General features: G+C 45.1%; 1 protein-coding gene across 1 annotated transcript in view; it reads right to left on the bottom strand.

Moving 5' to 3' along the window:
* LOC140912507 (NACHT, LRR and PYD domains-containing protein 12-like) overlaps positions 1 to 15041 on the bottom strand; it is a 261075-nt gene that overhangs the window by 25768 nt on the left and 220266 nt on the right. The window lies entirely within an intron of this gene.

The raw sequence follows: 15041 nt of genomic DNA, 5'->3' as shown, positions 1-15041 counted from the left end.
CAGTATTTCATGTGCTGCATCCACCCATCCCCCTCCACCTTTCATTGGCACCCCACAGGGCTCCTGTCAAGGTTCCTTCCCCACTCCGAACTCTAGGGTACAGATGTGGGGATCTGCATGAAAGACCCCCTAAGCTTATTCTTACCAGCTTACATTAAAAACTTCCTCAAGGTACAAACTTTGTCTTGTCCTTGAACCCTATGCTGCCACCACCAAGTGTGTTAAACAAAGACCAGGGAAAGAGCCCACTTGGAGACGTCTTCCCCCCAAAATATCCCCCCAAGCCCTACACCCCCTTTCCTGGGGAAGGGCTTGATAAAAATCCTCACCAATTTGCACAGGTGAACACAGACCCAAAGCCTTGGATCTTAAGAACAATGAAAAAGTAATCAGGTTCTTTAAAGAAGAATGTTAATTAAAGAAAAAGTAAAAGAATCACCTCTGTAAAATCAGGATGGTAAATACCTTACAGGGTAATCAGATTCAAACATAGAGAATCCTTCTAGGCAAAACCTTAAGTTACAAAAAGACACAAAAACAGGAATATCCATTCCTTCCAGCGCAGCTTATTTTACCAGCCATTTAACAAAAGGAAATCTAACACATTTCTAGCTAGATTATGTACTAATTTAAGGAGTTATGAAGAGCATTCCTGATCTGTTCCTGGCAAAAGCATCACACAGACAGACAGACCCTTCCCCTCCACCTCCAGCTTTGAAAGTATCTTGTCTCCTCATTGGTCATTTTGGTCAGGTGCCAGCAAGGTTATTTTAGCTTCTTAACCCTTTACAGGTGAAAGGGTTTTGCCTCTGGCCAGGAGGGATTTTATAGTTCTGTATACAGAAAGGTGGTTACCCTTCCCTTTATATTTATGACACATCCTTGGCCCCTCCTTTTCTCCACTTACACCTTTACACTGGGGAATTTCATTCAAAATGTGGCTTTGACGGTCAAATTTATGCTGAAGACTCAGATTATTATAAGGTCATCCAACACCGTGGTGTCCCAGTGCCTTCCACAAGACATCTCTCCTCCAGCAGGAAAGAGCATGGTTATCACTGGGGTTATTTTTAAAGAACATGTATAAAGTGATGGTGCTGGTGAGAGCTGATTCTTGTGGGAAAACTCAGTCAGAGACGTAGGGTTTGTGTTTAGTTTTGAGGCAGTGTGTGTGGGGGGGGGGGGCGGGGGGGCAGGGGTTCCATTCTTATCTCATTGGGCAGTGAGTTCCACCGTTGTGGCACCGCAGCTGAGACAACTGAATCTCCTGCAGAGATGAGCTTTTCCTTCCTTGTCAACAGATTGGTTTTTCTTGTGGAACAAAGCCACCAGGCCAAGTCACTGTCATGGAGGGACAGGAGCTCTCTCTTTCTCTCTCTCAGCTGGGGCCAGCACCGTGCAATGCTTTGAAAAGAGTCAGCACAACCACGTTTAACTCATGTTCATGAGTCAGCACAACCACGTTTAACTCATGTTTCATGTTCTCTCCACAGGTATCGTTGCGGAGAGTGGACCAGATGATATGTCTGGGGCGAGAAAGCAGAAGGAGACTCCGCTGGTTGGAAGGCATGAGATGCGCTGTCCTGAGGTTGGGAGTTCCACGACCACCACTCCCAAGAGGAGAAGGCGGGTGGTGGTGGTCGGGGACTCTCTCCTCCGGGGGACTGAGTCATCTATCTGCCGCCCTGACCGGGAAAACCGAGAAGTCTGCTGCTTGCCAGGGGCTAAGATTCGCGATGTGACGGAGAGACTGCCGAGACTCATCAAGCCCTCGGATCGCTACCCCTTCCTGCTTCTCCACGTGGGCACCAATGATACTGCCAAGAATCACCTTGAGCGGATCACTGCTGACTATGTGGCTCTAGGAAGAAGGATAAAGGAGTTTGAGGTGCAAGTGGTGTTCTCGTCCATCCTCCCCGTGGAAGGAAAAGGCCTAGGTAGGGAGCGTTGAATCGTGGAAGTCAACGAATGGCTACGCAGGTGGTGTCGGAGAGAAGGCTTTGGATTCTTTGACCATGGGATGGTGTTCCATGAAGGAGGAGTGCTGGGCAGAGACGGGCTCCATCTTACGAAGAGAGGGAAGAGCATCTTTGCCAGCAGGCTGGCTAACCTAGTGAGGAGGGCTTTAAACTAGGTTCACCGGGGGAAGGAGACCAAAGCCCTGAGGTAAGTGGGAAAGCGGGATACCGGGAGGAAGCACAGGCAGGAATGTCTGTGAGGGGAGGGCTCCTGCCTCATACTGGGAATGAGGGGCGATCAACAGGTTATCTCAAGTGCTTATATACAAATGCACAAAGCCTTGGAAACAAGCAGGGAGAACTGGAGGTCCTGGTGATGTCAAGGAACTATGACGTCATCGGAATAACAGAGACTTGGTGGGATAACTCACATGACTGGAGTACTGTCATGGATGGTTATAAACTGTTCAGGAAGGACAGGCAGGGCAGAAAAGGTGGGGGAGTAGCACTGTATGTAAGGGAGCAGTATGACTGCTCAGAGCTCCAGTACGAAACTGCAGAAAAACCTGAGTGTCTCTGGATTAAGTTTAGAAGTGTGTGCAACAAGAGTGATGTAGTGGTGGGAGTCTGCTATAGACCACCGGACCAGGGGGATGAGGTAGATGAGGCTTTCTTCCGGCAGCTCACGGAAGCTACTAGATCGCATGCCCTGATTCTCATGGGTGACTTTAATTTTCCTGATATCTGCTGGGAGAGCAATACAGCGGTGCATAGACAATCCAGGAAGTTTTTGGAAAGCGTAGGGGACAATTTCCTGGTGCAAGTGCTAGAGGAGCCAACTAGGGGGGGCGCTTTTCTTGACCTGCTGCTCACAAACTGGGTAGAATTAGTGGGGGAAGCAAAAGTGGATGGGAATCTGGGAGGCAGTGACCATGAGTTGGTTGAGTTCAGGATCCTGATGCAGGGAAGAAAGGTAAGCAGCAGGATACGGACCCTGGACTTCAGGAAAGCAGACTTCGACTCCCTCAGGGAACGGATGGCCAGGATCCCCTGGGGGACTAACTTGAAGGGGAAAGGAGTCCAGGAGAGCTGGCTGTATTTCAAGGAATCCCTGTTGAGGTTACAGGGACAAACCATCCCGATGAGTCGAAAGAATAGTAAATATGGCAGGCGACCAGCTTGGCTTAATGGTGAAATCCTAGCGGATCTTAAACATAAAAAAGAAGCTTACAAGAAGTGGAAGGTTGGACATATGACCAGGGAAGAGTATAAAAATATTGCTCGGGCATGTAGGAATGATATCAGGAGGGCCAAATCGCACCTGGAGCTGCAGCTAGCCAGAGATGTTAAGAGTAACAAGAAGGGTTTCTTCAGGTATGTTGGCAACAAGAAGAAAGCCAAGGAAAGTGTGGGCCCCTTACTGAATGAGGGAGGCAACCTAATGACAGAGGATGTGGAAAAAGCTAATGTACTCAATGCTTTTTTTGCCTCTGTTTTCACTAACAAGGTCAGCTCCCAGACTGCTGCGCTGGGCATCACAAAATGGGGAAGAGATGGCCAGCCCTCTGTGGAGATAGAGGTGGTTAGGGACTATTTAGAAAAGCTGGACGTGCACAAGTCCATGGGGCCGGACGAGTTGCATCCGAGAGTGCTGAAGGAATTGGCGGCTGTGATTGCAGAGCCATTGGCCATTATCTTTGAAAACTCGTGGCGAACCGGGGAAGTCCCGGATGACTGGAAAAAGGCTAATGTAGTGCCAATCTTTAAAAAAGGGAAGAGGGAGGATCCTGGGAACTACAGGCCAGTCAGCCTCACCTCAGTCCCTGGAAAAATCATGGAGCAGGTCCTCAAAGAATCAATCCTGAAGCACTTGCATGAGAGGAAAGTGATCAGGAACAGCCAGCATGGATTCACCAAGGGAAGGTCATGCCTGACTAATCTAATCGCCTTTTATGATGAGATTACTGGTTCCGTGGATGAAGGGAAAGCAGTGGATGTATTGTTTCTTGACTTTAGCAAAGCTTTTGACACGGTCTCCCACAGTATTCTTGTCAGCAAGTTAAGGAAGTGTGGGCTGGATGAATGCACTATAAGGTGGGTAGAAAGCTGGCTAGATTGTCGGGCTCAACGGGTAGTGATCAATGGCTCCATGTCTAGTTGGCAGCCGGTATCAAGTGGAGTACCCCAAGGGTCGGTCCTGGGGCCGGTTTTGTTCCATATCTTCATAAATGATCTGGAGGATGGTGTGGATTGCACTCTCAGCAAATTTGCGGATGATACTAAACTGGGAGCAGTGGTAGATACGCTGGAGGGGAGGGATAGGATACAGAAGGACCTAGACAAATTGGAGGATTGGGCCAAAAGAAATCTGATGAGGTTCAATAAGGATAAGTGCAGGGACCTGCACTTAGGACGGAAGAACCCAATGCACAGCTACAGACTAGGGACCGAATGGCTAGGCAGCAGTTCTGCGGAAAAGGACCTAGGGGTGACAGTGGACGAGAAGCTCAATATGAGTCAGCAGTGTGCCCTTGATGCCAAGAAGGCCAATGGCATTTTGGGATGTATAAGTAGGGGCATAGCGAGCAGATCGAGGGATGTGATCGTTCCCCTCTATTTGACATTGGTGAGGCCTCATCTGGAGTACTGTGTCCAGTTTTGGACCCCACACTTCAAGAAGGGTGTGGATAAATTGGAGAGAGTCCAGCGAAGGGCAACAAAAATGATTAGGGGTCTGGAACACATGACTTATGAGGAGAGGCTGAGGGAGCTGGGATTGTTTAGCCTGCAGAAGAGAAGAATGAGGGGGGATTTGATAGCTGCTTTCAACTACCTGAAAGGGGGTTCCAAAGAGGATGGCTCTAGACTGTTCTCAATGGTAGCAGATGACAGAACGAGGAGTAATGGTCTCAAGTTGCAGTGGGGGAGGTTTAGATTGGATATTAGGAAAAACTTTTTCACTAAGAGGGTGGTGAAACAGTGGAATGCGTTACCTAGGGAGGTGGTAGAATCTCCTTCCTTAGAGGTTTTTAAGGTCAGGCTTGACAAAGCCCTGGCTGGGATGATTGGTCCTGCTTCGAGCAGGGGGTTGGACTAGATGACCTTCTGGGGTCCCTTCCAACCCTGATATTCTATGATTCTATGATTCTATGAACTCGATTCTGGTCAATAGGGAGCCAGTTCAGGCAGCACTGTTTTGGGGAGATGTGTTCCTGGTGACCTAGCCACCCCTTCTCCACTGAATTGAACACAAGTTACTCATCTTTACCCTTTAGCCCTTTATGGCTTAGCCTTGCCCTGTCTGTCAACTGTAGTACACTATCAAGATGTCAACCTCTGCCTCTACTTTGCCGACCACGCCAGCTTTCATTACCCATTAGTCCATAATATTTTCATGCTTTCTCCCCTGCTGTCCCTGATGCCAGGGAGGAACATGTCATAAGTCCATTACTCCTCTGCAATAGCCTCCTTCAAATCCCCCCTGAAAACTCACCTCTGCTGTGAATCCTGCAACACAGTTGACAATGGCCGGGCAGCCGGTGCACATGACTCCTGCTTCCTAACTTTGGCTCATTAGACTAAACGTGATCATTTACTAGTTAGTGCAACACATGGTGGTGAGTTTGTGAGGTGGGGCCTGGAACTGACCAATCTCAATTCATTCTGGGGCCACCAACATCCTTATTAGTGGGGAATAGTGTTTAATCCCCAGCACTAGGCTGTTGGGTTTCAGGATTGTTAGGCTGGGTTCTCTTCCTTGCTCTGGGAGGAATCTAAGCTCTGCTGGTTAGAGACAGCAGAGTCATTGCAACAACCCTCCTGCTTGGGTTGTCTTCAGTAGAACTGGGTTAGAGAATGTTCAACAAACTTTCCTTAATACCTGTGGGGAGAGGGAGAGAGAGCGAGCTCATCCCAGAATAGCTCATAACCCCACGGTTAGTGGTTTTTTCTCTGTTGGAGCTATTCCACTTTGTGCAAATCCTTAAATATTCATTGGGCCAGAGAGAGCGAGACTGATTCTGTAACTGGGTAGTTAGGACACTGACCTGAAATGTGAGAGACCAGGATCAGGTTTGTTCCCTGCCTGATTTGGCCGGCCGTGATCTGCAGGGAGTGGTCCTGGGCTCTCAACCTCAAAACATGAGCATCTGTCAATTGATTTAAAGGACACTCCCGTGAAAACAGAGGCTATTAGAGATCCCTGAACCGCTCGCTGTACGATCTAGTCACTAGACAAGAACAAAGAGCCACTCTGTCTGACTAACACGGCTGCTACTCTGAAATCTGACTGTGGATTACACACAGAGATATTTTGGCTCTTTTCACCTTATAGGCAGGGTGCCAAAATGGATGAGCCTTAGATCCATGCTATTAGAGGCCTGGGTTCTATCCTCAGCTCTGTTGAAGTGAACTTACCAATCTCTCCATTATCTTAGCTGTAAAATGGGTGAGTGATAGTTATACCTCCCCTAAGGCATGGTTTTGAGGCCTATGTTAATAAGGGATGAAAAAGGCAGAGCAATATCAAGAGCAGCCAAGAAAACAGCTGGGATTAGAATTTACAGGCCTTTAGCCTCAATGCACCATCTACTAAGCTCCTGGGTATTGTGGCATCTTCGCTCATCCAGAAAAAAACAAAAAAACTCCACACTCCCATGCATGACGTTGCACTGGTTATGTGGAAACATGTGACAGTCTTGCAAGATGTGCGAGACATGGTAGGTCGGGTTAGGATGGTTTTTGGAGACCTGCCAAGCAGTTGTTAATACCAACACCGAGACACACCACCAATTATTGAATGCACTTTTTTGTTTGTTAAAATCCAATTATACTGATAGGAAGAAACTTCTGAAATATTTTTCAGATCCTATGTAAAACTGATTTTTTTAAATGGTCATTTTAGTTTTATCCACATGCAGCAAATTGTGGCGAAGAGTTCTAGCGAAAACAATTGTTCTTTGTTATTTTAGAGCACTGCAGCGTAGTCAGGTGGCGACAACACCCGTCTTCTGGTTGCAGCTAGAGCTGGTTGAAACTCAGAATTTTGTGGGAAATTTCAAGTTTTGGTTTTGTTCTGAATTTTTATTTTAATATCAGCGAACTGTTCAAACACACTGCCTTCTACACACAATAGCACAGTAAAACTACATGCTGATTTTCAGTTGAGGCCTGATCAACACACGGTTTTAGTACTGTTATAAATATTTTGGTTAGGAGACAAATTTTTACCAAAATGTTCTAACCAGTACAATCCCTAAGGTGGATGCAGTTTTACCACTATAAAGGTGCCTTAGTTGTACACCGGGCATGTGGAAGCATGTTTTGTTTCCTAGTGATTTCCTCATCATGGAAGGTCTCAGTGAGCAGCTCTCAACCTTCCTTGTACAACCGTTGACACAAAGCAGGCTTCCCTCCCCCGCTCTTTTGTCTCACCCTGTTCAGATCTGTACACAAAACAGTACAGCAAACATTTCAGTCATTGAGAGGGCAGAGCAGACCAAACAATCATGATTTTTTAAAAAAAAGGTCATTTTTTTTCGGTAGTCTGATAACTGTACCATTAGCTTACAATAACAGTAGACTTGTTCTCAGGTAGGTCATTCAGCCAATTATTAGTTATCAAGACACAGGGAAAACAACATTTAATCTGTTAAAGAAATTACAGATTTTTCAGCTCAGATAGTACTTACTTATGTAGCCACTTTTGTCGTCTAGGGAGTTCTTCCTCATGGTCTTCTAAGCTAAATGTACAGTCATACATACAAAGTGACTCCAGATTACGACAATGCTTTACACAGAATGAAAGAGCCCTTTGATCCATCTGAGTAAATTTATTGTGATTTAACTTCAGTTCAGTGAAGTGATCCAATGCATTAACTGCAAAATCTTCTTCATACATCTCATACACACAGTGAAACAACTCAAGCTGATAACTTTGATAAATCCCCTCATGAACACAGGGCAAGGTTAAATCTGTTTGTTGGTTTACTTGAACCCACTTCAGTAAATCTGCCTTAATTTTAGGTGAAAATTTACACCCAATTTTTTTCTGCAGGTCCTTCATTCTTTCTTCATTTAAGAGCCCAAACAGGAATCGCACTGTTAACATTAAATAATTTTTAGAGTTTCCATAGTTTTCTAACAAAGTTTTCACATCTTTCTTGGGAATTCCTGAAGCTGTTGTTGTTTCATCTTCCTCTAGGACATATAACATAGCTGCGAAAAACTCCTGAAAACTTAAGTGAATGAAGCTGTAGAGACATTCACAGTCAGTTTCTTTTTGAAAAATATTCTCATTCAAAAAAAGGGGGAGAGAGTTTTCTTGATCTAAGCCAAACTTCTTGATTTCTTCTTCCTCAAACAGTATCTTTTGCTTCCAGATTCCATCAGCAGCCAAGGAGCAAAGTCCCCTCAGATTTCCATGTAAGTGTTGCTTCGTATTGTTGCTGAGAGGCTTGACTAAACTGGAAAGGTAAAGCATATACACTCCAGTGACCGTTTTTGAAGTTTGTGTCAGATTCTCACCTTTTTCAAGCTCTTGTTTCAGAACCGTGCAGATGATCCAACATACAAAGGGGACAAAGCACATGGTGAAAAGAATTTCATTTGCTTTCACAAATCGTAAAGCTTGTCTTGCTTCTCTCTCATTTCCAAAGAACTTGTGGAAATATTCCTCCCTCTCAGCTTCAGAAAACCCCAGGATCTCTGCATAACGTGAACACTCCAAACACTGCCCGAGTTTTTCCAGAGCAGCTGGCCTTGTAGTGATCATCAGGTAGGATTCAGGAACAACTGTTCTCCTAAATAAACTGCTCAGGATGATTTCCATTGACTTCTTCTCCCAGAGATCAGTGCACAGATTATCTTTAGGCTGATCAAAGGAAAATCTCAGTTCATCAAACCCATCTATTATAAACATGAGTTTTTCTGGCTTCACCAGAATGTGGTTAACTGGTGCTTTTGTATTAAGCCAATTTTTAAAAATCATGTCAGCCACACTTCCCTGCTCGTTAAGAAGGTTCATTTGCCTACAGTTTATGTAGAAAACATAATCAAACTTTTCCTTATAAAGTTCCCCAGCTGCCCAATCATACATGATCTTTCTTGCAGTCATTGTTTTCCCAATCCCTGCAGCTCCCAGGAGCACAACGACTTGTGGTGTTTGTCCATCTTTATCAGGTTTATATAGGGTGGCCAGTGTAATTGCAGAACTAGCTCGTTCAGTCATGATTTCTGCATGTCTCCATCCTACAGCCATTATTTCATGTTCTCTCTCCTTTGCCTGACGAGGTCTGTCTACAATAGTGAGGTTTGTGTATCTTCTGTTTAGAATCATATTGTCACCAAAACGACTGTTCATATCTTTTATTAGCTTGTATTTCTTTTTAATATCTTCTTTATACTTCTTCTTGTAACCTGTATCAGGAACATGAGACATTAGAAATATTGAACTGAAAGTTCAGAAAACAGACAGACTAATCTCAGACTAATCTCTTAAAATAGTCCTACTGTAACAACAATAATGGTTCTTCACATTTATAATGAAACCTTCTTCAAAAAGGATCCTGAAATCACTTAACTATGGGTGAGATCCTGCAGCCCTTACTCAAATACGGCCTCCCACTGAAATTATTCATTTGAGTAAAGACTGTAGGCATCACTTTATCCCCAGTGAAATGCAGCCACCCCTCTGGTGAAACCCGGCTACTGTTTGACAGAGCACAGCAACACTACTCAGCAAGGTAGGTCACAAGTGGAGGAGAATATCATATGCAGTTGAAACAATACTGGGAATTTAGGTAGAAAGAATGTAACTTCATAAACTAGAATTTGTTAGGACACATGGGTTTACAAGAGAGAACATCACGGGATCTTTAATTACGACAATGGAGAACCTCCAGTTACCTTCCTCACTTAAGACACAGTGCCCCTACAGCAGAGTGTCCTCCACCACCAGGCTAGTACATTCACTCAGTACTGACCCAGAGGGACATTTTGCACACGTGTGTACTGGAAGTTGCCCAAGGTAATAAAAGTCCCACTCAGCCCATTATATAAAATTATTTGTAAAACAACTGACACAAACTGGATCATTTAAGCTAGAAAAACAATACTGAGGGGTCTGCAAAGCTCCTGGTAAAGTCATAGGTTGGCATGACAATGAGCCAAGAGATTCTAGAAATAGGAAAAATGTTTATAATTGAAATCACCAAATTATTTTGATCAGTTTGTTGTAATGGCATGAGGCTGCCGCCCCATTTTGTACACAGTTTGTCTGGGGGTCACTAAATGGAACAGAAGAACACATGAAATAGAAGGAGCGAACTTTCCCATCATGGCTGGGATTCCCATCACCTCCTGGGATCCACCATGACACAAAGCGTGGAAAGACAGACAAATTGCTTCAGATGAGTACAAAAGAATTGCACAAAGATGTAGGGACAAAATCAGAAAGGTTAAGTAAGGCACAAAATGAGTTACACCTAGCAAAGGGCATAGAAGGCAATAAAAGGTTCTACAAATACAATAGGAGCAAGAGAAGGACAAAGAAAAGCATAGGTCCACCGCTTAGCAGGGAAGGAGATCTAATAATGGATGATACCTAGAAGGATGAGATGTTTAATGCCTATTTTGCTTCAGTGTTCACTAAAAATGTTAATTGTGACCAGACGGAAACACAATTATTATTAACAACAAGAGGGAAGACCCCAAAGCCAGAATAGGGAACGAGCAGGGTAAAGACTTCTTCGATAAATTAGATGCATTCAAGTCAGCAGGGCCTAAAAATTCACCTTAGGATACTTAAGGAACTAGATGAAGCAATCTCTGAACCACTATCTCTGAGAACTCATGGAGGACAGATGAGGTCCCAGTGGATTGGAGAAGGGCAAATATCTTTTTAATGATGGAACAAAGACAACCTGGGGAATTATAGACCAGGCAGCCTAACTTCAATGCATGGAAAGATATTGGAACAAATTATTAAACACTCAATATGTGAGCACTTAGAGCATAATAGGGTAATAAGTAAAAGCCAATGTGGATTTTTCAAGAACAAATCATGCCAGACTAACCTAATTTCCTTCTTTGACAGGGTTATTAGCCTACAGGATTGGGGGGAGCCATAAATATCACTTATCTTGATTTTAATAAGGCTTGAGACACAGTCCCACATGACATTCTCATAAGCAAAATAGGGAAATGTGGTCAAGGTGAATTTACTATAAGGTGGGTGCACAACAGATTAAAAAAATGCATTCAAAGAGTAGTTATCAATAGATTGCTGTCCAAATGGGAGGGCATTCTAATGGGGTCTCTCAACAGTCAATCTTGGTCTAGTACTAGTCAGTATTTTCATTAACGACTTTGATGGTGAGTGGAGAATATACTTATACAATTTGTGGATGACACCAAGCTGGGAGGGGTTACAAGCACTTTGGAGGACAGGTTTAGAATTCAAAAGGACCTTTATAAATTGGAGAATTTGTAAAAAATCAATAACATGACATTCAATAAAGAGAAGTGCAAAGTACTACACTTATGAAGGAAAAATCAAATGCACAAATACAAAATGGGGAATAACTGGCTAGGCAGTTGTATCGCTGAAAAGATTTGGGGGTTATAGTGTATCACAAATTGAAAATGAATCAACTGTGTGATGCTGTTGTGAAAAAGGTTAATATTCTGGGGTGTATTAACAGGAGTGTCCTATGTAAGACAAGGGAGGCAACTGTCCTGCTCTGCTCAGCACCGGTGAGGTCTCAGCAGGAGTATGGATATCACTGCCCTTTGGCTAAATCCTGAACACTACCCAGGATGTGAGCCTGAGGCTCCTGATGTCACCCTGCGTCCCGTCCCCCCCAATCCTGTCATTTGCCTTCCCCTCCGTGTTTCTTTTATCTAAGGAAAGGTTTCAGAGTAACAGCCGTGTTAGTCTGTATTCGCAAAAAGAAAAGGAGGACTTGTGGCACCTTAGAGACTAACCAATTTATCTGAGCATGAGCTTTCGTGAGCTACAGCTCACTTCATCGGATGCATACCGTGGAAACTGCAGAAGACATTATATACACACAGAGACCATGAAACAATACCTCCTCCCACCCCACTGTCCTGCTGGTAATAGCTTATCTAAAGTGATCATCAAGTTGGGCCATTTCCAGCACAAATTTGAAAATATGTCTTCTGCAGTTTCCATGGTATGCATCCCATGAAGTGAGCTGTAGCTCACGAAAGCTCATGCTCAAATAAATTGGTTAGTCTCTAAGGTGCCACAAGTACTCCTTTTCTTTTATCTAAGGAAAGTCTGGCTCAGCTGGCCAAGACAACTCCATCTGTCCCAGCACTGCTGTCAGCCTGAGACCAAGTCACGCCTTAGTCCGACATTGGTAAAAGTTTGCTGGGTCTCGGGGGGCTGATCAACACACTTGCTGCCCCTGTAACTCGGCAGCAGGGAAGCTGCACGGGAACATCAGCATCAGAGACCAGCGTCATTTTCTCTTGGCTATTTGTCTCTCCCCTTTGTGGAAGGGAACAGGATTGGACCTCAGCAGCACCATCAGCACAAAGGCATTTCCGGGGGATTGATGCTGGCTGCTGCCCATTAAATCCTAGGGAATGCTCCTCACCTCCAGGGCCATTGCCACAGTCACCATCAAAATCTTTACAATATGGCCTTTGGGAATAGGTAGCGTTACTTCAGTTTCATGGTGTTCGCTGTTCTGGAGAAGTGACAGGTCGCTCTGTGCTAATGGTGTCACCTGGAAAGGCACTTAACAGATTTTGTTCCCATGCAAACTGTTCCTGTTTGTTTCACAGCAATAGATCTGGGAACGTATCCAGCTGCATAAGCAGGAACCGCTGTCCTTAGGTAACATCCTGGGTAGCCATCACATACCTTTTGCCGACAACTCTGATGGGTTTTGACTCTGATGAAACCCTGAAAGGGAAATTGCATTTAAATAACAGTGTAAGAAGCTACAGTGTATTTCAATGCAAGTGCGTTTCTGTTCCGTACGGAGGCAGCAAGTGGCCAAACGATGCAATTTCATCCTGTGTTAATGAAGTAATCACCAAGGAGAGCATGGCTACCAGCTGTCAGTGTACAAAGTTCATTTTGGGGAATACTGTGAAGGGAGCTCAGTTTCTCGGACCTCCCCCTGCCTGGTTCTACTGATGACTAGTATGCACTTTACATGATGAGCCGGCCACATGGTCAGAGAAACACAGAACAATTGGCATTGGGACAAAGAGTCAATTCAGGAGCATTTGTGGGGAGAGGGAATGCCTTACAAACACTCATGTTCTCACACAGATTAGGTGAAACAACTAAAGGGTCCATGGGAAGGACAATTCTGCCTTCATTCAGGGATGGGCTAGGTGGCTCAGGAGAGCCTTTAAAACCTAGGGATCTAAGACAGACACTGAGGACAGTCAGACGGAATTTCCTCATTTGGGATAACCTCCATGTGGGGCAACCCCTGTCCACCGTCCCCCCAAGAACTCCGAGCTTTTCACTAGATTCAGTTATTGATAGAATGCTGACTGGATTAAAAATTGCATAGGCAGCCAGAAATATTTGCATAATATTGCCACTCCTTTTGCCAAGCATCTGTTACTAACTTCAGGGAACAAAGTACCCTTTCCCCACCCCTCAATAATTATTATTTTATTACTGAGTTATGGTAGGATCTAGAGCCCCAATCAGGGGCCCATTGTACTAGGTCCTGTGCGTACACAGAACATGACAGTCCCTGTCTGACAGAGCTCTAAAGCAAGTCTAAAGCAAGTAACTGCCCCCTGCATTGCGCTCTGGAGGCTGCTAAACTGTCCCCTGGGAGACTCTCCAAGGGTGTGAATGCCAAAGGCCTCTAGGGAGAGCCCCGCTGCCAGCCCTGGAGCGTTCCATCCCAGGGACCCCGGGCAGAACCAACCCAGCTGAGCTGCTCTGTCACCGTGGGGTGCAGGGAAGTGGAACAGGAATGACTGTAACAGGGTTGAGTTTAGCTCCATCACAGAGCACGTGGATTCTAACATTGCTCCACTAAAGAGTGGCTCCCCACTGGCTCTTACACTTTTGTGAGACGCTGCAAAGTGATCTGGAGCCTTTGGAACTGCAGGATTGCTGGTTCCTTGTCTGTTTGTATTGCACTGAATTTGTTTCTTTAGTTAAAAGATAGCCTTGGAGATAATAAAGATCCTGCCTGGAACCCCAGGAATGTCTCATGTTGTCAACCAGCTGTTTGGGGATAACATACTCTGCTGTGATCAGTTACCATTTACAAATCCCCAGTTCTCTGTCCCAGCTCTGGCACAGGTTAGAGCAGCCTGGGGGCTGTTCTTACTTGCACTAGCTGCTAATGGTCACCAAGGAATGACCTCCGAGCTGGGGATGCATTTCGGTTACTCCTCCTCCCCACCTCTCCCTGTCCATGACACTCCCTCTGCACCAGTCTGTTGGCTCTACACCCACTGGGGACTCCTTCACACTGGGGATATCCTCAGAGGGAGAGTTAAAGGCTGACTCTGCTCCCCTTGTGCCAGGTGAGTGGTGAAAAGGGAGTGGAGCAGGTGAAAGAATCTGGCCCACTGTGGGCATCTCTGCTCTGAGTCCCCCAGGCTTCCTGCTGGGATTTAGAATTTGTCATTCCTGCCATCACCCTCTTTCTCCTTCTGCTCCTGCTGCTGCTTCCCTGGGGGAGATTGTTGGGGCAGACTCCCAGGTTTTACAGTAACTTTATGTCTCTTACCTTTCTCTCTTTCTTCTCTGAGTTTTGCAGCAGAATCTCGGAGATCGATCTGAGTGAAAACCTCTATGGTCACATCTACGGCAGCCTCTCCACCATAGAATTCCATCAGGAGGTTCTTCGTATCTATCCTGTCGGCATTCTCCAGCCGACCCCAGGGGATGGTACCTTTCCTCTCAAAGTCAGAATGTGATAGTTTGTCTTTAAATTTTTTCAAGTCTTCCTGAGAAAGGTTGTCAAGGGCTCGTAAGAGCAGGTCACTGATTCTGCTGCTTTGGTTTCCCATCACTGGGCACCAAGAGAGAAGCTAAAATGCAATGTAAAGTCTTGGTGTTAATCA

The sequence above is a fragment of the Lepidochelys kempii genome, chromosome 6, assembly GCF_965140265.1.
Source record: "Lepidochelys kempii isolate rLepKem1 chromosome 6, rLepKem1.hap2, whole genome shotgun sequence".
NCBI classification, from domain to species: domain Eukaryota; kingdom Metazoa; phylum Chordata; order Testudines; family Cheloniidae; genus Lepidochelys; species Lepidochelys kempii.
This window is presented reverse-complemented; position numbering and strand designations above follow the sequence as displayed.